General features: G+C 40.6%; 1 protein-coding gene across 1 annotated transcript in view; it reads right to left on the bottom strand.

Moving 5' to 3' along the window:
• si:dkey-171c9.3 (uncharacterized) overlaps positions 1-19,337 on the bottom strand; it is a 39,184-nt gene extending 19,847 nt beyond the window's left edge. Inside the window, exon 1 of the mRNA XM_052022421.1 lies at positions 19,220-19,337. The gene's annotated coding sequence lies outside the window, so the exon portion shown is untranslated. The remainder of the gene's footprint in view (positions 1-19,219) is intronic.
• Between the last annotated feature and the right edge of the window lie 2,708 nt (positions 19,338-22,045).

Below are 22,045 nucleotides of genomic sequence, written 5' to 3'. Positions count from 1 at the left end.
ATGTATGTTTCCGATCACCATGTATAGAATCTTGCTGGAGTCACATGTGGTAAGCAAGACAAGTTTGGGCTGAGCTGGGAATCCTCTCCCATCACAGATGTACTGGAGCTAATGATTCACACTGAACAAGTGTGGCCCAATGGATCCAATGCCAGACAGGCAAAGTATCCATACTGTAATATCAGGTGACACCAGAGAGAAAAGGAAGAAACTAGAAACAATACAATCGCCAGGTTTTCTACATGTGGCTTTTTTAGTTCATGAAACCCACTCCTGTCACCAGTTAAACAAAAACAAAAATGGCTGATGAGCACAAACATACAGAGCCCAAACTAGAAGTGAACAAAAGACATTAATATTAACTTCATTTTAGAAAGGAGGCAAGGGTAACAAATCTACACCCCTCCACCCCATCCTAAAAGCTCATTTAAAAAGTGGAACAGTTTCTCAAATGTTCTGTACTCAGTGACAAAGACAGTAACATCTGCTGATGATCTTGTGGTCTGAAAGTTAGATTTCAATCTGAGGTACATAGTAGCCCATAACAGGAAGAGACATTTTTTTATATTGCTGCTGCACCATAAACTCTTCTGCAGCAGGAAGTACTATAGTAATTCAAGGGAATTTCTGATGAACTTGTTTATTAAAAATAAGTTTTATTATCTAGTTTGTATCATTCAGATAGGTGAAGCAGTAAAATATGAAACTGCAGAAGAAAGAAAATCAGCAAAGATCACATAACAGAATTTATCAGATATTCTCTTCAGAAGACTAAATTAACATACAAGAGGATTTTCTCTGCAAATAAAACAAACACTTGATCTGAATATAACCTAACCTCACCAACTATTTGCATATGACAATAACTTAGTTCTCTTTTTTTTTCCTGTGTCACTTTCCCAAATTTCATTATCACTGATGAAGCTGCAAATAACTGCAGGTCAGGGGTAATACCCCACTTAACTCCTATTAAAATGGAGTTCAATTCCACCAGGCAAAAAAAAGTCCAGAGCATTGGGTACATGAGATATTTACTAGTTTTTCTACACCTTAAATCTCCAAAGCTCCCAATTAGCCAATTTGTTAGTTAAAAGTCAACCAAGTCCTCTTCATTAAGATGGTCCAGAATTTGCTAGTAAATGTCAGTGGCTCCAAATGTGGCTACCAGCATTTACATGTTTAAATGCCAGCGAGCCCAGGGTTTCTTTGTACATGAAATCAAATAGAAGTCTTGGAATTATCTCTAGTGGGCACTGTATGTTTCACTACATCCCACCACTGTAAACCTGGTGGAGAACAGAAGTGGAACCCAATCTTGTTGAGCTTCCCTGGCAACTGGGGTAAAGAAAACAGGTTTGACTCAGCTCAGGATCTGAAATCCAATCGATTTGAATAGGAATCATAGGGCAATGGGGGAGAAAGGAAATTACTTTGTTTTGTTTAATGTTTTTATATAATGGTCTAGAAATTATTGTGCATTCTTTTTCTCCAATATTAAAACATTATAAGCATTCTCCCTAACACTTTTAGAAAGCTTTAAAAAAGATGGCAAAATTTGTTACCACTGGTTGCAAAACAGCGTTAGCAGTTTCGCTCATGTTTCAGGAGCATCAGACATTCTGGTAGCTTTTAATTGAATTTCTTTGGCTGCTACTTCATAGGCAGAGCTGCAGGCTCATCGGCCAGCCCTTAAATGCAGGCCTGCACGACGCCAACATTCTTCTACATATGGAGTGTTTCATTTTGAATCATGGCTGTTGCTGGTATTCAAGGGGAAGAAGCAGGGTCCCTGGTACACTGACCAGGAATCAGAGAGGCAGGTAGACCATATTACCTATGCAGGAACTAACTCTGTGCGAGGCAGGGCAGTCACAGACACACTCCAGGGCTCTGTGCCAGCATTGTTGGCAGGTTGCCACCAGCGAGATCTCCTGTATGAGCAACATTCCTTCTACTGCAGAATGAGGTCACAAGAAATATCACAAACATACAAGACTGATCAAGGCAAGTCCTCATTATTATTCTTGACTTCACTTCCATTCACATTGTGCTAACATCTTCCTTGCAATATTCTCACATACACAGCTGTTTCTGCCCCCTTTCCCCCTTCTCTTTTGGTTCCCCCCCCAACTCTTTTCCTTGCCACATCCCTGCTTCTCTCCTTTCCACGAATCCATCACTACACCAGCTCTCATGTACTGACTCAGCACTTCATCCCCCACTCCATTAATTCCCCTTGCATCCGCATCCCACCATTAAGTCCCATGGTCATTCCACACAAATCATCCAACAAGGGTACATCACGTTTACAAACCACCTCTTACAATTGTAGGCAAAATAACCAGCAACCAGAATTTAGCCCTACAAACTGGATAGGATCACCACAATACTGTGCTTCACTGCTCTGGAGGAGAGAGTAGGTGGTGCAGCAGGTGAGCCCCAGGCACCAGGAGAATTTTGGCTTTATTGCAATGTGCAGGAATGCATACATTCAACCTTTGCATAAACTTGCTCATCCACACAGGTGGCTCTTGCAGCAGGAATGGCACCCAAAACCAGGCACCCTAATAGCGTGTCACCCTGGTTGCAGAGCCAACCAACAAGCAATCATTTTCCTCCAAGGAAGAGTGGCACAGCTAGTCAAGCCACTACAACACAGCTCCAGACCAGGTTCAATCCCAACCTCTGGTGCTGTCTGAGTTTGCACATCCTCCAAGTGCTCCAATTTCCTCCAACATCCCAAAGACTTGTAAGTTGGTACCTTAAGTAGCCACAGTAAATTGCCCAGTTGATGGTGATGTGGGGAGAGTAGGTTAAAGGGAAAATTAGTGGAGGAATGAGACTGTGTCTCAAGGAAATGTAGGAAGAAACCCTGACTTGCAACTTCTGCCTGACAAGTGCTGCTTAAATCAGCAGAGGAGGAGAAAGATGATACTAGCTGGACCAAAAGAACCTCACTCCCACTTTGAAAATGCTTCATTCTTCCGTGCTAGGCAATGGAAACACAGATGAAACAGAGGTAACCAAAGAAAAATACGTTTCTGCTTCTCGAGGCCCAGTTCCCATCTTCCAAAGCTCTGCCAACCCTGACCGGGAATAGATTAGATGGGGGGGGGGGGGGGGGGGGCACTTTTTACAAGGGAGACACTTAGTATTAATGGCCTGTAGTCTTGCCTTATGAAGGTTGAGCCCAGTCAGTAGTGCTGATTTGGAGGGAGTCAGATGAACCCCATGATCAGGAAGCATATACGAGAAAAATAAAAACAGTAGATGCTTCAAATTCAAAACAAAACCAAATAATGCTAGAGAGAGAAAAAAATCAGTAGTCCAGACAGTATCTGTGGCACGTCTTCTGCAGCATTTAGGAGAAGGTATTTGAGAGGACAATGCCCAGCTTGTCATATACATTCCACATGGACCATTCCATGTCCACTTTCTGTCGGAGTCAGTGCTGGACCAAAAGAACCTCACTCCCACTTTGAAAATGCTTCATTCTTCCGTGCTAGGCAATGGAAACACAGATGAAACAGAGGTAACCGAAGAAAAATATGTTTCTGCTTCTGGAGGCCCAGTTCCCATCTTCCAAAGCTCTGCCAACCCTGACCTACCCGGGGACAGTAGCTCTGCAGGATATCAGTAGAAGAGAACCATGTTTCAGGGTGTCCATGTCAGGTTTGGCATAGGTCAGGAGAATATGGCCACAGTTGTGTAACTTGGGAAACCACACACACCAATGTCTGTCACGTACTACAAGAATCATGTTGTCAGTATTGCATCAGGAACTCCAGTTCTCTCTCAGCATGCCAGGATTTCTTCTGCAGCCATTTTCTTTCAAGAACTATCTTTGCCAGTGCACCCAGGTCTGCTTCCTCCAACTTCAGATAAACCAATTGGCATCTTACAGTCTGGGGCCTGCCCATTAGGTACCTGAGCTCAGTTTAGTCATCCTGAGCAGACGTGCATCTCAAAGCCAAGAAGAGAGAAGGCCTTCCAGCAGCCAGCCCTACAGTACAGTGGTTGCATTTCCAAACCTATGTGCAAACGCTCTGAAATTAGGGCACAACATTAGTTCACTAGACTAGATTGATTCACATTGCAAGTAACTTTTCTTTACATTTTTTTATTTTCCATTACGGTTGTTCTTAGTCTATTTCTGCTGCTCAAAAAAAAATTGGAGTAGCAGTACACCATTTGGCACCTCAAATCTGATCTTTTACCTCAATGCCGTTTTCCTACACTATCCCCATATCCCTTGATTCCCTTAATATCCAGAAATCTGTCAATATCTAGTTTAAATGAATTCAATAACTGAGCCTCCAAGGTAGAGAATTCCAAAGCTTCACAACCTTCTCATCCAAGTGTTTATTCTCAGACTGTGACTCTAGGTTCAATACTTCTCAGCCAAGGAAACATTTCCCCTACATCCAATCCATCTAGCTGTCCAAGAATTTTGTTTCAATGAGATCTCCTTTCATTCTTCTAAACTCAAGAAAATACAGTCTAGTCCATATCTCCTCATACAGCAAATTCCCCCTAATTGGCACCTGTCTGGCAAATCTTTGCTGCAGAGTGAATCTATCAGAAGCAGAGACCATCACTGTACATAATACACCAGCTGGTGTCTCACCAGAGCCCTGTATAATTGCAGCAAGACACCTTTACGTATTTACTCAAAATCTCTCATAATAAAGGCCAACGTAACATTTGACTTCCTAAATTGCTTGCTGTAGCTGCTGTTGGCTTTCTGTACAATGTGCACAAAGATATCTTGGTCCCTTCGAACATCAATGTTACCCAATCTCTCACCATTTTAAAAGTACTCTGCTTTTCTGTTAAATGGATAAATTCACATCTCTTCACATTATATTCCATCTACCATGATCTTGCCCATTCACTCAGCCTACCTGTAAAGCATCCTCTGTATACACAATTCTATCCAGTTTTTTTTTAAATCATCAGTAAACATGGAAATGTAATATATTGTCCCCTCAGCCAAATTATTGATATAGATTATGAATAGTTAGGGCCCAAACACCAACTCCTGCAATATTCTGCTGGTCACAGCCAGTCAGTCTGAGAAGGATTAGTTTACTCCCACTCTTCACTTTCTGTCCCATAACTCTATATTACCCCCAACTGTACAAGCTTTAACATGTTGACCTTTCATAAGCTCCTTTCAAGAGTGCCTTTCATAAATCCATGACTCAGCTCAATCCTATTATTCTTTTCAAAGTATTTTGTTATTATATCTTCATTACAGATTAGAGCACATTCTCTGCAACTCTGTAGTTCCCTGTTCTCTCTCTCTTCCCCCTTTCTTAAATAAAGGGATCACATTTGTTAGCCTCCAATCCAAAGGAACAATTCCAGAATCTATAGAATTTTGGAAGATGATAACCAGATTGTCTTTCAAACTCTGGGATGTAGCTCATTGGATTCTTGGAATATTGGCTTTTAGTCTTACTAATTTCCCACACTTGTTGTTTTGTACTAGTGCTTATTTGCTTCAGTCCATTATTCTCACAGGACTCTTGGTTCTTTGATATTAATGGTAGGTTTTTTGCGTCTTCTTCCTTAAAGACAAGCACATTATTTGTTTAACCATTCCCCATTTTTACATACCTATAGAAGCTCCTATAGTTCATTTGTTACTGTTTTTTGCCAGTTTATTCTCATATTCTGTAATACCGTCTGTAACACTTTATTCTGCATTCTGTTATTGTTTTACCCTGTACTACCTCAACGCACTGTGTAACAAATTGATCTGTATGAATGATATGCAAGACCAGTTTTTCCACTGTACCTCAGTACATGTAACAATAATAAACCAATTTATCGGTTGTCCTGTGTTCTAAAATGCTCCCATTCCTCAGGCATACTGTTATTTCTGGCAACTTTACAAGTTTCTATAATATCTCATATATTTAATAATATCTTATTCTATAACATCCCACTGATGCCCTACTTTTCCAGTTGGAGTTTTTACACTTTAAAAGAAATATATTTCTGCAAATTCTGCATTATTTCTTTAAATACTATTCTTTGCCTGTCCACCATAATAACTTCTGATGTATTTTCTAAAGCAACCACAGCCAACTCTCCATCATACCTTACCAATCTCCACTTTAGGCTCAAGATCCTAGTTTCCAATTGAATGACAACACTTGCAAACTCAACGTAAAATTCTACCATGTTATTGTTATTTTTCCTGAAAGGCCCCGTTAAAATATTATCAGTTACTCCTCTCGCAGCTCTCAAAATGACATCTAAGAAAGCCTTTTCCTTTGTTCGTCCCTCAATATATCTGGAAAAATCATTTTGTAAACATCCCATGAACTCATCCACTTATTTGACTTGTCCAATCTATAGATGAGTTTCCCCCATGGTCACTGTATTACCGCTGTTTTATGCTCCTTTGGTAGCCTATATGCAATTCCTACCAATATTTTTTGCCCTTTGCCATTTCTTAGTTTGACCCAAATGGATTCACATCAACATTATGATCTGCTGAGCCAAGTCCATTTCTCACCACTGCACTGATCTCCTCCTTTATTACCCCACCTTTGCTTTTGGCTCATCCTTCCTAAATGTTGAATTTCCTTAAATATTCAGCTTCCAGCCTCAGTTACCCTGCAGCCATGTTTACATAATTGTAATGAGATCACGCCCAGTTAGTTCTATTTATGCCATTGATTCTTCTACCTTGTTGCAGTTAAATACAGCACCTTTAATTTTGACATTTATCATCTCTGTGCTTTGACCCCATTTTCTGCTTGACTTTATCTTGGCTGCCTATTTACTTTGCTTACTACTTTTTCACTTCCTGCTTTGTTTCTTGCAAGGTGGCATCAATTCATTGTATCACATGACAGAGACTACAGTGCCTTAAATGAGGCTGCAATTTTGCATGTCCATTGAGAATGAATGTGCAGGAAGGGGTGATAGTTGAGGTTTACGAGAACCTTTTGAGTATCAAACTTGTCCCGAAAGGTTTGTGTCCATGGAAGCACAGCATTGGGCTCCCGTTACTGAGTATCATTGCTCCTTGGCTTCTCATCCCCACCTTCCTCTAGATCCTCCTGGTGTTATTGAATTTCCTGGTGCTCTGGCTGCTGGTGTTCTCCTTGGTAAATCTCAGCAGGAAATGGCCGAGTTCAGTTGACGGCCAAATTATATGGGGCACTGACGACCATTTCAATGTGGAAGACTCTCTGGTGAATATTTCAGTGTGTTAACAGAGTGATACCAGCAGCAAAGTCACATTTTGAGAAGCACTGTTCTGGTCTCCATAAGCTCCTAGTAGAACATAAGAGTAAGTCACCTTGCCCCCATTTTCTTGCACCCTCGAGCCTGCCCTGCCATTCAATATGATCATGGCTGATCTGCCCCAGGCCTCCACTCCATTTCTACACCAGTTCTCCATACACCAAATTCCCCAGTCTTTCTAAAAATTTATCTATCTCCACCTTTACTTTGACAATGAGATCAGTACAAGAATGTGAGAGCTTGTATCGGGGTTTCAGAAATTCACAGATCACTGATGAGTCCTTTGTGGCAGCATGTCCTGTAAAGATATTGCTCCTCCAGAAAATCTAGACAAGAGTGTGGTTCCTGTAAACAGTGAATATACTAGATTATCAGTGATGCCTCCTGTGATATGCCTAGGAGAGGTTTACTGCCCATCCAAGTCTTCCTGCAAGAGCAGAGTAGCTCTGAGAAATTCCAATCAAAACTCAGTTTGAAACATGAGGTAGGGTCAATACTTGGTGTGAGCAGTGTCCACTCTAAGTACTGTACTGCACCCTGGCTAGGAATGCTGGTTGCCTATGATTTGCCTTTCAATGGTAATGCTTCTGACCAAACTAATGCATTAGGGAAAGCCGTTTTTTGCCCCCTGCAAGTGAACAGCCTCTCATTCTTTCAGATCAATACAATCAAAAATCTTACTGATGATCAACTGCAAGCACTGAACAACTGTTGGCGTCATTTACGTGAGATGGACACTGGAAAACTCTGTTCTGGGGTACAAGAAAGCCACGCACCAAAGGAGAACACGTGACACTAACAACTGGCGTTGACTTTCCCAGAAACATGCACAAGTTGATATCTCATTAACGATATGTTCATGTGGGCAATATTGTTTTTGGTCTGGATAGTGTGGGGAAATGTGTAGGACTATTTTAGTTTAAAAATGTCTTTATTGCATTTTTGATAGTGTTCACAAGCATTTAAAATTTGACAGTTTCATCAGCTGTTGCATACAGTGGCAGCTGTCAATGTTTTCAAGGGAAATTCAAGAGGGTGCTGTCTTCTTCAGTATGCCTTTTGCTGACTCTTCAGTGCTGACGCTTTGACCCATGAAGATAAATGCTCTGTATCTGAACTTGTGTAAGATTGGTCACAAGGGTGACCACAGATGTTGGCTTTGTGCCAGCAAGATTTGGCCTGAAAGGTTTAGTTGAATAGCCTGCTGTGTACCCCTTCAGGATAATGATGCAAAAGAAAATCTTTTTAGCTCCTTACTTTTTCCAGCTGTTCTATTTCTCACACCATTCTGTGGGCTCTGCCTTGGTGATGGTTATATGTTTAACTATTCTGTCAATTTGCCATGAGTAAATTCATTTTAGTTGACCCCCATCTTCTGCCAATTCACAACAAATGGCCCATTCCCCATTCTTCGCAGCACTGCTTGTTTCAAAGAAATTCCTATAGGAATAAAAAATTGCGGCTACTACTTTATTATTCCAGTAAAGAGAGGTTTTAACTCAAAATTAAATGTTCAGCTTCCTTGTCAGATCAGAAGTAGCATACTATAATTAGAAAGAAGCTCCACAACTGATTATGATCAGAGAATACTGTGGAGTCTGGGGGCAGTGTGATAACTCAAGTGTAATCTTCCATATCCGGTACCAATTGTGACTGTAAAACAGGAGTAAGACAGGGCCTCAGAAGCTCCACATCTCCTGATACTACAGCAATAACCACAGAAAGATCATGCAGGAAGTTCAAATACAGCCTACAATCTTGCTCTAAGAGCTCAACACATTGTTTCCAATGAATGATTTTGGTGCTATGCTGTGTTCTATTGACTTAATTGGTCATAGATGCTCTGCGTGGGTGGGGAAGGAATGGAAACAGAAAAAATGGAAACAGACTTGCCTAGTGCATGCACAAATGTGGACTTAGCCAAGGTCTTTATGTGAGCCCAGAGATTGGCTTTGGGGTTGTCTTCACTATTAGACCTGTTCCAAGCTCAAGTACACTTTGAGCTGGATCCAACTGAAGAAAAGTTATACAACCTTTGGAGGTCTCTGATCCTTTACAAAAATTGATTTCAGAAGATGCAAAAATTAGATTCTGTTTACTTGAGGGTTGGCTGAAAGTTAAAATGGTTTTCTTTTTTGGACTTCTCTGAAAAGATCCATGGAAGAACAAATATTTTGCCATCCTATAATTCCAGTTCTAATTAAGAGAAAAATAAAACAAGAGTTTGGCTTACTGGCAATACCTTAAATAAAACACTCTACTACCCCAACTTTTAAGTTAAGAATGCATCAGACAGGCAACTTCCAAGGCCAAAGTATTTTTTTGGTGAGGATACATAGAAAAGTGGGGAAAGATGGGGTCAAGGAGTTTCTAGCTGGGCTGGGGTCAGGTATGGGCATTCCAGCCCATCTATAACAAAGGGAAAAAGAAAATCACTAGACTGATTACTCAACTATCTGATCTCATCTTTCACATTACAGCAACACATCTCCTTCTTACTGAAGACAGAAACAGGCAATTAAACGAATAACCAGGACATTCAGGTTTTCTGCACCTGAAAGTTTTAGTAATTTTTAATATGGGGAAAAACACCTCATTCTGGGTGTTAAAATTATACTTAAGGTCCTACCTAAATTGTGAGATAAACTTCAAAATATCCTTGCTGAGTTGCAGTTAAAAAAAAACAAATTGCAGAAGAGTAATATTTTTTATTAATGATGCTAATTTGCAAAGATCACTGGGCATGTTCTTTTCTGGAAGAGAATACAGTTTAAACTACATAAAACACTTTCCTAAAGACATTTAATTCATGTCTGTCAAGTAAATTATTGCAGTACTATTATTTTCCTATACATAATCCCTTGCTGCTCTGCAGTTCATTGCTCCAATACAGGGTTTGGTTTATAGCATCTGCTGCAGCAACAGCTGAGACTATGGTTGGGTGGGCAGACAGCAAACCCCAGGAACAGATGAGATGGAGGTAATGGCCTTGAGAGCAGTTGGGGTGGAGGCCAGTGATCCCAGAAGCCAAAGCAAGTTGAATGATGCAGCCCATTGCAATGGAGGCCTAATGTAGTGGAATCTGCAATATTGGGACAGCCTTAATAGTATTATTCTACTGTTCCTATACACAATGTTCTGGGTTTACTATGTAACGTTAAAATGGAAACGTAATTAAATAAATAAATATGTCAACAGTTTATCATTCCCAGTCTGGATAACAGAGGGAATGGGTAGGGAGGATGGAGACCACAGACAATTAAAAACCTAGGAAAGGAGAGATTTAACAAGAAATGTTTTAAAGTTGCATTTCTGAAACTGATTTAAAAATTACATCAGTGCAAGAATAGATAATCAGCAGGAGATGATGTAGCTTATAGGTTTTCAGATTAGTTGAAGTTTGTAAAGGATGGAGGCAGACAGGAAAGCAAGAAGACTAGGAGCATTTGATGCTTGAAATAACTAAGGCATGCATCTGGGCTTCAGCACTTGGTGGAGGCAGCTGTGCACCAAATAACAGACAAGGAGTAACCTCATAATGACCAGAATCTGGGTACAAAGCTCAGTTTAAAGGCTATGCAACACTGGCCTATCCCTAAGCAATTTGCTGGGAAATTCATGTTCTTGTCAGCTGGATGCTGCCGATCATTAGCTGGGATGCTTTTAAATGTTGTAGCAATTTAACACCAATGAACAGATCAAATTAGTTGAAAGTGCAGCAACAGCCTGGAGTCAAAGGAGATATACAAGAGAACCATGTATGGTTATCAAGATCACTTTGTACCTAGTTTCCAAGCACACAGCACTAGCCTCCTTTGTTAACCTCAGCAGATGTTAGCAGAGGAACATGGGAAACAACAATTAGAACTTCAGTTTACACCAATGGTTACCCAGTCTGACTAAAAGGTCTACACCTCCACAAACACACTGCAGAACTTTTATTTTTCAAACCAGGGGGAAGTAAAACCAAATGCAACTGAGTGGGTGAATACACACAGATACGTACATAACACACAATTTACCAAAGCACCCACATAACACATACATGACATTCAAAAATAATACAAGCACAAACAGTGGCATGCAAACGTTTGGGCACCCCTGGTCAAAATTTCTGTTACTGTGAATAGCTAAGCAAGTAAAAGATGACCTGATTTCCAAAAGGCATAAAGTTAAAGATGACACATTTCTTTAATATTTTAAGCAAGATTACTTTTTATTTCCATCTTTTACAGTTTCAAAAATAACAAAAAAGGAAAGGGCCCGGAGCAAAAGTTTGGGCACCCTGCATGGTCCGTACTTAGTAACACCCCCTTTGGCAAGTATCACAGCTTATAAACACTTCCTGTAGCCAGCTAAGAGTCTTTCAATTCTTGTTTGGGGGATTTTCACCCATTCTTCCTTGCAAAAGGCTTCTAGTTCTGTAAGATTCTTGGGCCGTCTTGCATGCACTGCTCTTGAGGTCTATCCACAGATTTTCGATGTTGTTTAGGTCAGAGGACTGTGAGGGCCATAGCAAAACCTTCAGCTTGTGCGTCTTGAGGTAGTCTATTATGGATTCTGAGGTGTGTTTAGGATCGTTATCCTGTTGCTTGCTTCCAGAATTTGCTGGTATTTAATTGAATTCATTCTTCCCTCTACCAGTGATATGTTCCCTGTGCCACTGGCTGCAACACAAGCCCAAAGCATGATCGATCCACCCCTGTGCTTAACAGTTGGAGAGGTGTTCTTTTCATGAAATTCTGCATCCCTTTTTCTCCAAACATACCTTTGCTCATTGCGGCCAAAAAGTTCTATTTTAACTTCATCAGTCCACAGGACTGGTTTCCAAAATTCATCAGCCTCGTTCAGATGTTCCTTTGCAAACTTCTGCCGCTTAATTTTGTGGTGAGGATGCAGGAAAGGTTTTCTTCTGATGACTCTTCCATGAAGGTCATATTTGTGCAGGTGTCACTGCACAGTAGAACAGTGCACCACCACTCCAGAGTCTGCTAAATCTTCCTGAAGGTCTTTCGCAGTCAAACAGGGGTTTTGATTTGCCTTTCTAGCAATCCTACAAACAGTTCTCTTGGAAAGTTTTCTTAGCCTTCAAGACCTCAACTTGACCTCCACCATTCCTGTTAACTGCCATTTCTTAATTACATTACCAACTGAGGAAATGGCTACCTGAAAACACTTTGCTATCTTCTTATAGCCTTCTCCTGCTTTGTGGGCATCATTTATTTTAATTTTCAGAGTGCTAGGCAGTTGCTTAGAGGAGCCCATGGCTGCTGATTGTTGGGACAAGGTTTGAGGAGTCGGGGTATTTATAAAACTTTGAAATTTGCATCACCTGGCCTTTAATGATGACTGTGAACAAGCCATAGCCCTAACAAGCTAATGAAGGTCTGATACCTTGGTAAAAGTTACCTGAGAGCTCAAACCTCTTGGGGTGCCCAAACTTTTACATGGTGCTCCTTTCCTTTTTTCACTCTAAAATTGTACAAAACAAAAATAATACACTAATCTTGCTTAAAATGTTGAAAAGAATCTTTCATCTTTAACTTTATGACTTTTGGAGATCAGTTCATCTTCTACTCACTTAACTATTCACAGTAACAGAAATTTTGACCAGGGGTGCCCAAACTTTTGCATGCCACTGTATGTGCACACATAATACACACACAAGCATAGGAACTTAAGAAATAGGAGGACGGGCAAGTGATTTAACCCTTTGAGCCTGATCTGCCGTGGCTGATTTCCTCTCCCAGCACCATTTTCTTGCACCATCCCTGTGTCCACTGATTCCTTCACATCTAGAAATCTATTAATCTATTTTGAATGAATTCAATGACTGAGCCTCCACCTCCCTCTGGGGCAGAGAATTCCAAAGTTCCTACTCCCTCTGCATGAAAAACAAGTCTCTTCATCGCAGCCCTGAATAGCCCATCCCTTATTCTGAGATCCCTAGTTCCAGACTCCTCAACCAGGGGCAACATCTTTCCTGCATCCAGTCTGTCAAGCCCTGTCAGAATCTTGTAAAGTTTCAATGATTTGTTTTCATTCTTCTAAACTCAAGAGAATATAGGTCTAGTCCACTCTCTGTCTCCTCATACAGCAAATTCCCTGTGCTCAGAACCTGTCTGGTGAATCTTTGCTGCACTTCCACTAGAACGATTATATTCTTTTTTAAGCAAGGAGACAAAAATAGTAAATCCATCCTGACTTTACTCTATCTTATTATTCTTTTCAGGATATTTGGTTACTACATTCTTCAGACACACAGACATACACAAAGCCCACAGAGTGAAGATGCTTGTGCATGTATTTGTTTAACGTGTACTTGATGTTGCACTACAAAAAGCACACGATACTTCACAAATCAACCAATTGATTCCAATGGCATGGAAACCACGATGATTGGAGCTGATGGATTTGTTGCAGCCTTCCTCCGCCTTCACAGCCGTTGAGTTCAAGTAACTTCGTCCGCCTGTTCCACTGCTGAGGTCTTGGTTGGACTGTTCTTTGTCAGGGACCTCTCCATCGACCTTACCACCATGGGTGACCCTACCAGGAGCATAGCTCCAGACAGCATCGCTCTTGGGATCTCAGGACATACACAAAGATCTCAGTGTCTGTGTGTGGTATTCCATTTTCAAATGGGAATGTATGTGTGGATGGTGATATATCTCTGAGCAAAGGACTCAGTACAACCACCATTCAGTTTACTGTACTATTAAATTGGAATCAACATTTCTGTTACCTCATTAAACATGTGAGTGAGTCATCAGTGTGTAGAAGTTATGTATTCTAAGCCATGATATGAAGGTTCAGGTAGTCACACAGTCTTGATATCATTTGTTACAAGCAGATTCTAAGAGGATTTTTACTTTAAAATCCCATTTGAAGGAATACTCTAGGTTTTGAACATTCAGTCCATAACACTAGTTCCTTAATGACATAGCGGGTAATCAGAGTGTGTGATACGAGACTAAATCAGGATGGTCACAACGACAGTCCCTGTTGAGTTACCTGATCTCAGCCAGGATATACATTTGCTATGTTGCAATTTCAGTTATGTTCAGGTCTTGACCTCTGAGTAGTGTATAGGCTGGGTGAAGGTAGGATCTGCCTAGTAGTTGAACAGCCTTAAAATACTTACTGTCTTGTCTAACATACAATGTCAACTAATCACTGCATGGAGAGCCTTTGCCAATTGTATTGTTAAACCCCAACACCAAATTTAGAGTACTAAGGAAACTAGAGGGGACCAAATATAACTTTACTGAAAAATATTTCATTCTTCCTGGCACTATTGTAAATAGTTTCACGGTAAAAGAACATGATTCTAAATTGGATGTTATCACCAGGAGAAGTAGTTAATTCCTACAGTGGAATTATTAACATCCTTCCTTCATGGTTGGTTTCAACATCCTGGAACACCCTTCCTAACAGTGCCACAGGAATACCTTCACTACAGAGGCTACAGTAGTTCAAGAATGTGGCTCATCACCTCAAGGTCAGAGAGACAGGCAATATCTGCTTCTTGGCTATTCCAACATTCCATAAATGAATAAACAAGAACAAGGCCTCTCTCTGCTTTTCTAACTGTTAACTTCATAATATTGTGTGTTTTCTTGTCCTATTCTTATCTGCAAATAGGTTACTTCACTTCTTTTGAAACACTCAAATGCAGCTGCCTTATCTTGCTTATCTTTTACCCAAAGTGACAAACGGCAGTCTCTCACAATCCCTATGCTGTGCTGTAATTCAGTAAATTCAAATGGTATCACCAAACTGTGATAGCTCTCAAAATTTACAAGTCCAAATCACTTGTATATATCTACATGATAAGAATAGTCCAAAGAACTATTGTGGAACTCTCTCTCTTTCCATCTTCAGAGACTTCCCCTTACCTACTCTTTTGCATTTGCCCTGATCCATCTCTCCATCAATGTCTAGATTTACATTAATTCATGCAATGTTATCTCTGCCATGTAACCTAATATTTATATTATCATATTGAACAAAAAAAAATGAAATCAATTAGCAAACAGCACAATAGATGCTGCTGAAACAATAAAACAACATGGGTGAAAGTGCTTTCCATATTTTGTACTGCCCGCAAGTCACTATGTTCTATTAATATTTTTAGTTAGTGTTGAAAGCAGTAGACAGCAATTAAAATTGCAAGATGCTTTTTTGATATATTTATAGGATTAATATTTTTCATTAATGGTGGAACTACTATTCCCATGTGCTACACTCATAATAAGAGACAATCATAAGGGCCATCAGGCTTCTACATTCTCGGCTATTAAGCTTGCCACCAAAAACCAGACAGTAGCTTGGACAGGATGAGGATCAGATAGGGAGTGATGTCATGCCCCAACCTAGATATGTCATACTGCTAAAAAAGTCTGCTGAGGAACTTTTGTAATCTCAATAAACAATGCTTCCACTTAATACATCCTGACTTTTGGTTCTTTGTTTATTAGGCTGCCTGACAATTGGAGAGCTGGCTTATTTCTATTGTTAGCAAACTATTTTAATGGCTTAATCTTAATGGTTACAAAAATGGCCTAAGTGGTTGATTGCACAATAGTTCAGCTCACTTGTCTATTGACGAACATTCTCGTAGTTTTAGCTATACCAAAACCCTTAAAGTAATTGCACATGTAAACACTGGGCTAGTGCATTTATGGTTTTCCTTTCCAGCATGAATTGTGATGGAGCATCAGCCATGATGAGAATGAGAGAGGCTTTGGGAAATGTAGACAGAAATAAATAGGCTAGATGAATGGGGAAGGAGATAACAAGTGGAACATAGTGTGGAAAATAGGAGGTCATCCACTCTGGTAAGAAAAATAGAAGTATGGATTTATTTTGTTTTAAAATGACGAGAGATTGCATGATGTTAGTGTCCTAATATGTTAATCACTGAAAATTAACATACAGGTTCACCAAGCAATCAGGAAAGCAAACGATACATTGACCATTACTACATAAGGATTTGAGTACAAGAGTAAAAATATTGTGCTCCGATTATGTAGAGCCCTTGTGAGACCACTCTGGAATATTGTGCTCTGGTCTGGTCTCCTATCTGAGGAAGGATATACTTGCAGTGGAGGGAGAACAACAAAGGTTCATCACATTAATTTCTGTGATGGCAGATTTACCTTATGAGGAGAATTAAGCAGACTGGGCTTATACACCCTAGAGTTCCAAAGAATGAGAGGTTATCCTATTGAAAATTAAGGGAATTGACAGGATAGATGAGGAGCTGATGTTTCCCTGGCTGACGTGTCTAGACCCAGCAGTCACACAGTCTCAAAATAAGGGTTGGCCATTCAAAGCAGAGATGAAGAGAAATTTCTTCATCCAGAGAGCTATGAAGGCTCAGTATATTCAAGATAGTGATCAACAGATTATGTTTTCAGGGAATCAAGGGTGTAAGAAAGTGATGTTGAAGTGAAAGATTAGTTGTGAATGATGAAGCAGGCACTGAGAACTGAACAACCTATATTGATTTCTACTACCGATGTTCTTTTGGCTTGTTCAATGTGACAACAGTGACATAACGTCTACAATATCAGTGTGCTAACACAACATATCTTTATACTTTGTGATTTAAGTACTAAGCAATAAGATTTATTTACCAGCTAACTTAATGTCCATACTAACTCATTTTAAATTAAGCAAAGGTTTTGTTAAAGCACCAATAGATATAATTACAAGTATTCAAGATATGATTGCTATCTACAAGAGGAGAGAATGTTTTGATATGTTTTGTGACATTGTAAAAATGTTCTTCAACATTTCCTAAGGTGTTGCAAAACCATGTTTGTACTTTCATAGCAGTATCAAAATGGGAGAATATTTGTAACCACATATATGATGTTGGTGCATACAAATTCTTACCCCTACTTAGAGTTAGTAACAGCTTTGCACTTTTTTCCATTGTAATTCCTTTCTGTTAGGTTACAAAGTTCATTTAAACCACTGCCAACCAAAAGGATGGCACTAAGAACAGTGCTAGTGTTTAAAGCTTAAGAAAGGTGGTTTTGAAAAATGATCAAAATTTCAATTATACCGCAAATGTCAAACAGCACATTTTTGATACAGCAATCATTTCAATGCTAGTAATTCTCCTTCACCAATTAAAGGCTGAGATAATCTATATCTATGAATGTTTTCACAGTGTTAAACTTCACACATCTGACCACCAGGGCTTATTAGGAAAAACAGTAATGAGCACAAGAACCCCTACTCTCAATTATCTAAATACCTACTGTACTCTATAGAGTTGGTTTGTAACTGCATCCGCCTTTGTGACTTTGGGTACAGCAAAATATTTCAAAATCCTCCATGTTCCTGGTTGAAGTGGTATGTTGCGCAATTATTTTGAACGTTATGGTCAGCTTTCATCATGCTGTTAACTGTTTACATACTCACAGGTGCTCATATTAAGACTATAAATTTTCTATGACTGTAACATATCAGATCTTAATCATTTAAAATATTTGGTCTTGCTTTGGATGAAATAGCTGACAAAGGTCATATGAGTGCAGAATGAGAGGGGACCTCATAGAGAGATTTAAAATGTTGAAAAGACTGGACAGAGTAAATGTGGTCAAGCTGTTTCCCCTGGTGGGTGAGTCCAGGACCAGAGGGCACAATCTAAGAATTAGAGGGTACAAGTTTTTAAAACAGAGATGAGGAGAAATTTCTTTAGCCAGAGTGCGGTGAATTTGTGGAATTCCTTGCCACATACAGCAGTGGAGGCCAGATCATTGGAGGCGTTTAAGGAAGAGATAGATAGATATCTAAATAGTCGGGGTATCAAGGGATATGGGATAAGGCTGGAAATTGGGGTTAGAATAGTGTTTTTTTTTGCCCCCCCAATTTCTTCATTTCTTTTTTCCCTTTTCTTTGGAGCAGACTCGATGGGCCAAATGGCCTACTTCTGCTCCCTTGTCTTGTGATCTTTGTGGAGTGACATTTATAAAAGTAGTTTACAGGCTCTCATTTTTAAAATGCTTTCCTTCCTGTGCCCCTCCACAATATTGTGAGTAACTTCTTTCAATCAAAATTTAAACCTTGAAACCATTTCGATATTGTCATTAAGATAAATATACATTTTAAAAGTCCCCCCCCCCCCCCAGAGTTGGTTTTAAAAAGTTAAAATGATAAAGAACAGTACTGGTTAACATTATAAATGTTATATAAAATTATGAATATTTTCAAAGAGTGTTTTTGCTATTTTATTACAAATAATAAGAGCAAGAGCAATTCTCGCCTTCTTCAATTTTTGTTCCTATCTACTTATTGGGAGAGGAAAGACAGTAACCTGCTACCCTCCGTGCAGTTATTCAGTTGCTGGGTTTGCACGTGGGCATAAATGTTTTCCTACATACACGCAGCTACATGTTCTATCGATAACATGATTCCCCCCTCCCCCAAGTTTTTTTTTAATTAATAGATTGCTCACTCGTTCTTAGCAAATATAAACCATGAAGGGGAACGTGGGATGGGTGTGGGAAGGAAAGTTTAACTAAAATCATCTTTAGAAATAAAAAGAAATTGATTTACTAAAAGGCTTTGATGAAAACAGTGAAGGGAGATATAAGGAGCATGACTCATGCCTAAGAAAATTATTTAACACTTCCGCCGTCTCAGAGCAGAAGTTAGTTTTAAACACCTGCTTGTTCGGTTGGGGTAGGGGTTGGCAGCACGCTGTTAATGCTTGTGTTGAATGCGAGTGTGTCCCAACAGATAAACAAGGCAGTAACTATATACGAAAATGATTTCTAAAATTAAAGTATTAAGTACATTGTTTATAATTATTTTAAATGAATTAGATAAAACGGTATTACATTACCGTAGGAAGACAAACCACAGAAATCAGCAATTTATGTTTGAAATTACCATCCATACACAGTGAGTGTTTTTATAACAAACAGGTGCTGCTTACCTCTGGTGCTTTTAAGTAAGATTTCAACTATTAACTAAACTTTTGCTTAGGAATATAGATTGTATGACACTGCTGTATAATACCGCTGAATCTTCGGCGTTTCTTCAATGCGAATTGACAACCGGTTCCTGAGTTTATACCCGAGATTGACAGCTGGCCAATTGGCGATTGGTGCTGTGGCAGCCACGGTCACCAATGGAAGTTGTGCTGAGGTGGGATCGACAGCGTTGGAACCGCCCTCCTTCAAATTAACATCTGTATGGTATCATAACGGAACTGGTCGGTTTGAGTTGAGCACAAAATGTTGGACGTGTTGTGGTTCAGAATACTCTAGAGATCTGTACTGAAACTCATCTGCCTCTAAAAGGATGACAAGTTTCCTGTCTGTTCTTAATGATTCGTTAGTGCAGAGCCATATCAACACAAGACTCAAATGAGGAAATACTGATATTATTCATAATATATTGGTAAGTGGAGGAAAGAACACAACCTTCTTTTTAACCCTATTTCAATTAACAGGAGCATAAGAGAGATCGGCCCATCAAGCTTGATTCATTAAGCTGAACCTGGTACCTCAATATCTTAAGTGCCTCAAAAATCTATTGATCTCACTCAAGAACTATATAGTACATGGGGTAGAGAATTCTGAAGTTTTGCCAATACTCTGAATGAAAACGTTTTGTTTTGACACCTTCGTGTGCCCAACCTGCCTATTTCTGAAAAAGAAAGGAACCTGCAGTCTGTTGATCCTGTTCTGTCTTTCAACAACATCAACACTGGTGACCAACCTTGTCCACTTTTTGATCCAATTCTTTCTCTGGTACATCAATGACACCATTGGCACTGTGGAACTTGTAAATATTATCACCTTTGCCACCAACTTCCATTCCATTCTCATGTACAATTGGATCATTTCTGACACTTCTCTCCCTTTTATGGATCCCTCTGTCTCTATCTCAGGAGCCAAACTATCCACTGACATTTACTATAAACCCACTGACTCCCACAGTTACCTAGATTACACATCTTCCCACTCTGGCTCTTGTAAGGATGCCATGCCTTTCTCCCAGTTTCTCCGACTCTGCCACATCTGCTCTCAAGATGATCCTTCCATTCCAGGACATCTGAAATAGCCTCCTTTCTCAGGAAACGTGGCTTCCCTTCTGCTGTGGTTGATGGAGCCCTCTCTTGCATTTCCTGTGTTTTCCAGACCTCTCTCAACCTCTCACCACCCCCCCCAGTCCTCACCTTTCACCCCACCAGCCTCTGCATCCAGCATATTTATCCTTCGTCATTTCCTCCAGCTGCAACAAGATCCCACCACTAGCCCTACTCCATTCCACCTTCCACAGGGAGCACTCCCTCCGTGACACCCTGGTCTGTTCATCCCTCCCCACCCACTCTTCTCTGACCCCCGGTATTTTTCCCTGCAACCGCAGGAGGTGCAACACTTGTCCCTACCTCCTCCCTCAGCAGCCCTTCCAGATGAGGCAAAGATTCACGTGCAGCTCCTTCAACCTTGGTCTACTGCATTTGGTGCTCCTGATGTGGCCTCCTCTGCACCAGCGAGACCAACGCGCAGGGTAAGCGACTGGTTTGCAGAGTACCTGCACTCCACCCACAATGGCACCCCAAGCTCCCAGTTGCATGCCCATTTCAATTCCCTTTCCATTCCCACACCAACCTGTCTGTCCTTGGCCATCTCCACTGTTAGGGTGAGGCCCAACATTAACTGGAGGAGCAACACTTCATGTTCCGCCTGGGTAGTCAACAACCCAATGATATGAACATTTTTTTCCCCAATTTCAGGTAACCCTTATATTTTGTATTTCCCCCCCCCCATCTAATTCTGCTTCAGTCCTCCTATTTCTGTCCCCTTTCCCATAACAACCCCCCCTACCCAGCACCCCTTTTTATCCCCCTCCCCCTCCAGGTCTATCCACCTACTTCCCACACATTACACCCACTGAATCCCCTCCCCATGTGGTTCCATCTGCCCTTCACTTCTCCCTTAATATTTCCCATTATCACATTCCTTACTTATCAGATTCCAGCACTGGCAACCTGTGTGTTCCTATTTATCATCCTCTAGCAACCGTCTCCACCTTCACCCTCCCCTCCCACCACCTGGCTCCGTTTGCCCATTTTTTGATCCTTGTCTGCTTCCATCTGTCACCCACCTGCCTCGGCCTCCCTACTCCACCCATCCACCACCAGGCCACATCTGCCTGTCATCCTTCATCCCTCCTCAGTCCACCAATCACCTACTGGCACCCGTCTCACCTCTCCCCCACTCCTCTTTGTACTGGCTGCCTTCACTCTCCACTCTCAGTCCCATTGCAGAGTCTTAGCCCAAAATGTTGACAATTCCATTCCCACAGATGCTGATCAACCCATGGAGTTCCTCCAGCAGATTGTTTGTTGCTCCATATCTCTTGATTTCTCATTCAAAAATCTATCAATATCAGCCTTGTATATCATACTTTATACTGTAAGTATAACAACACAAGATGTGGCCATTCAGCCTACTGGGTCTATGTCAGCTCCTGAGCGGTAGTCCCATTTGTCCCATCCGCCTCTGCTTATTTCCCTCTCCCCCTGCAACTTAATATCTCTCTAATACATACCCATCTTTTTGCCATTACCCTACACTGAGGGGTAATTTACAGCAGCCAATTAACCTGCCAGAATGTCTTTGGAATGTGAGAGGAACCCATGCCATCATGAAGAGTCAAGAAATGCCTTTTTATCCAAGCCCAGTATGGCAAATATGGTCCCTGCTTTGAGACCATGCTCTGCTGTTTCAGAACCAATCCAGTTCTATTC

The sequence above is a fragment of the Pristis pectinata genome, chromosome 8 (assembly GCF_009764475.1).
Source record: "Pristis pectinata isolate sPriPec2 chromosome 8, sPriPec2.1.pri, whole genome shotgun sequence".
Lineage (NCBI taxonomy): Eukaryota > Metazoa > Chordata > Chondrichthyes > Rhinopristiformes > Pristidae > Pristis > Pristis pectinata.
The sequence above is the reverse complement of the archived record's forward strand: the minus strand, read 5'-3'. Positions and strand labels throughout refer to the sequence as shown.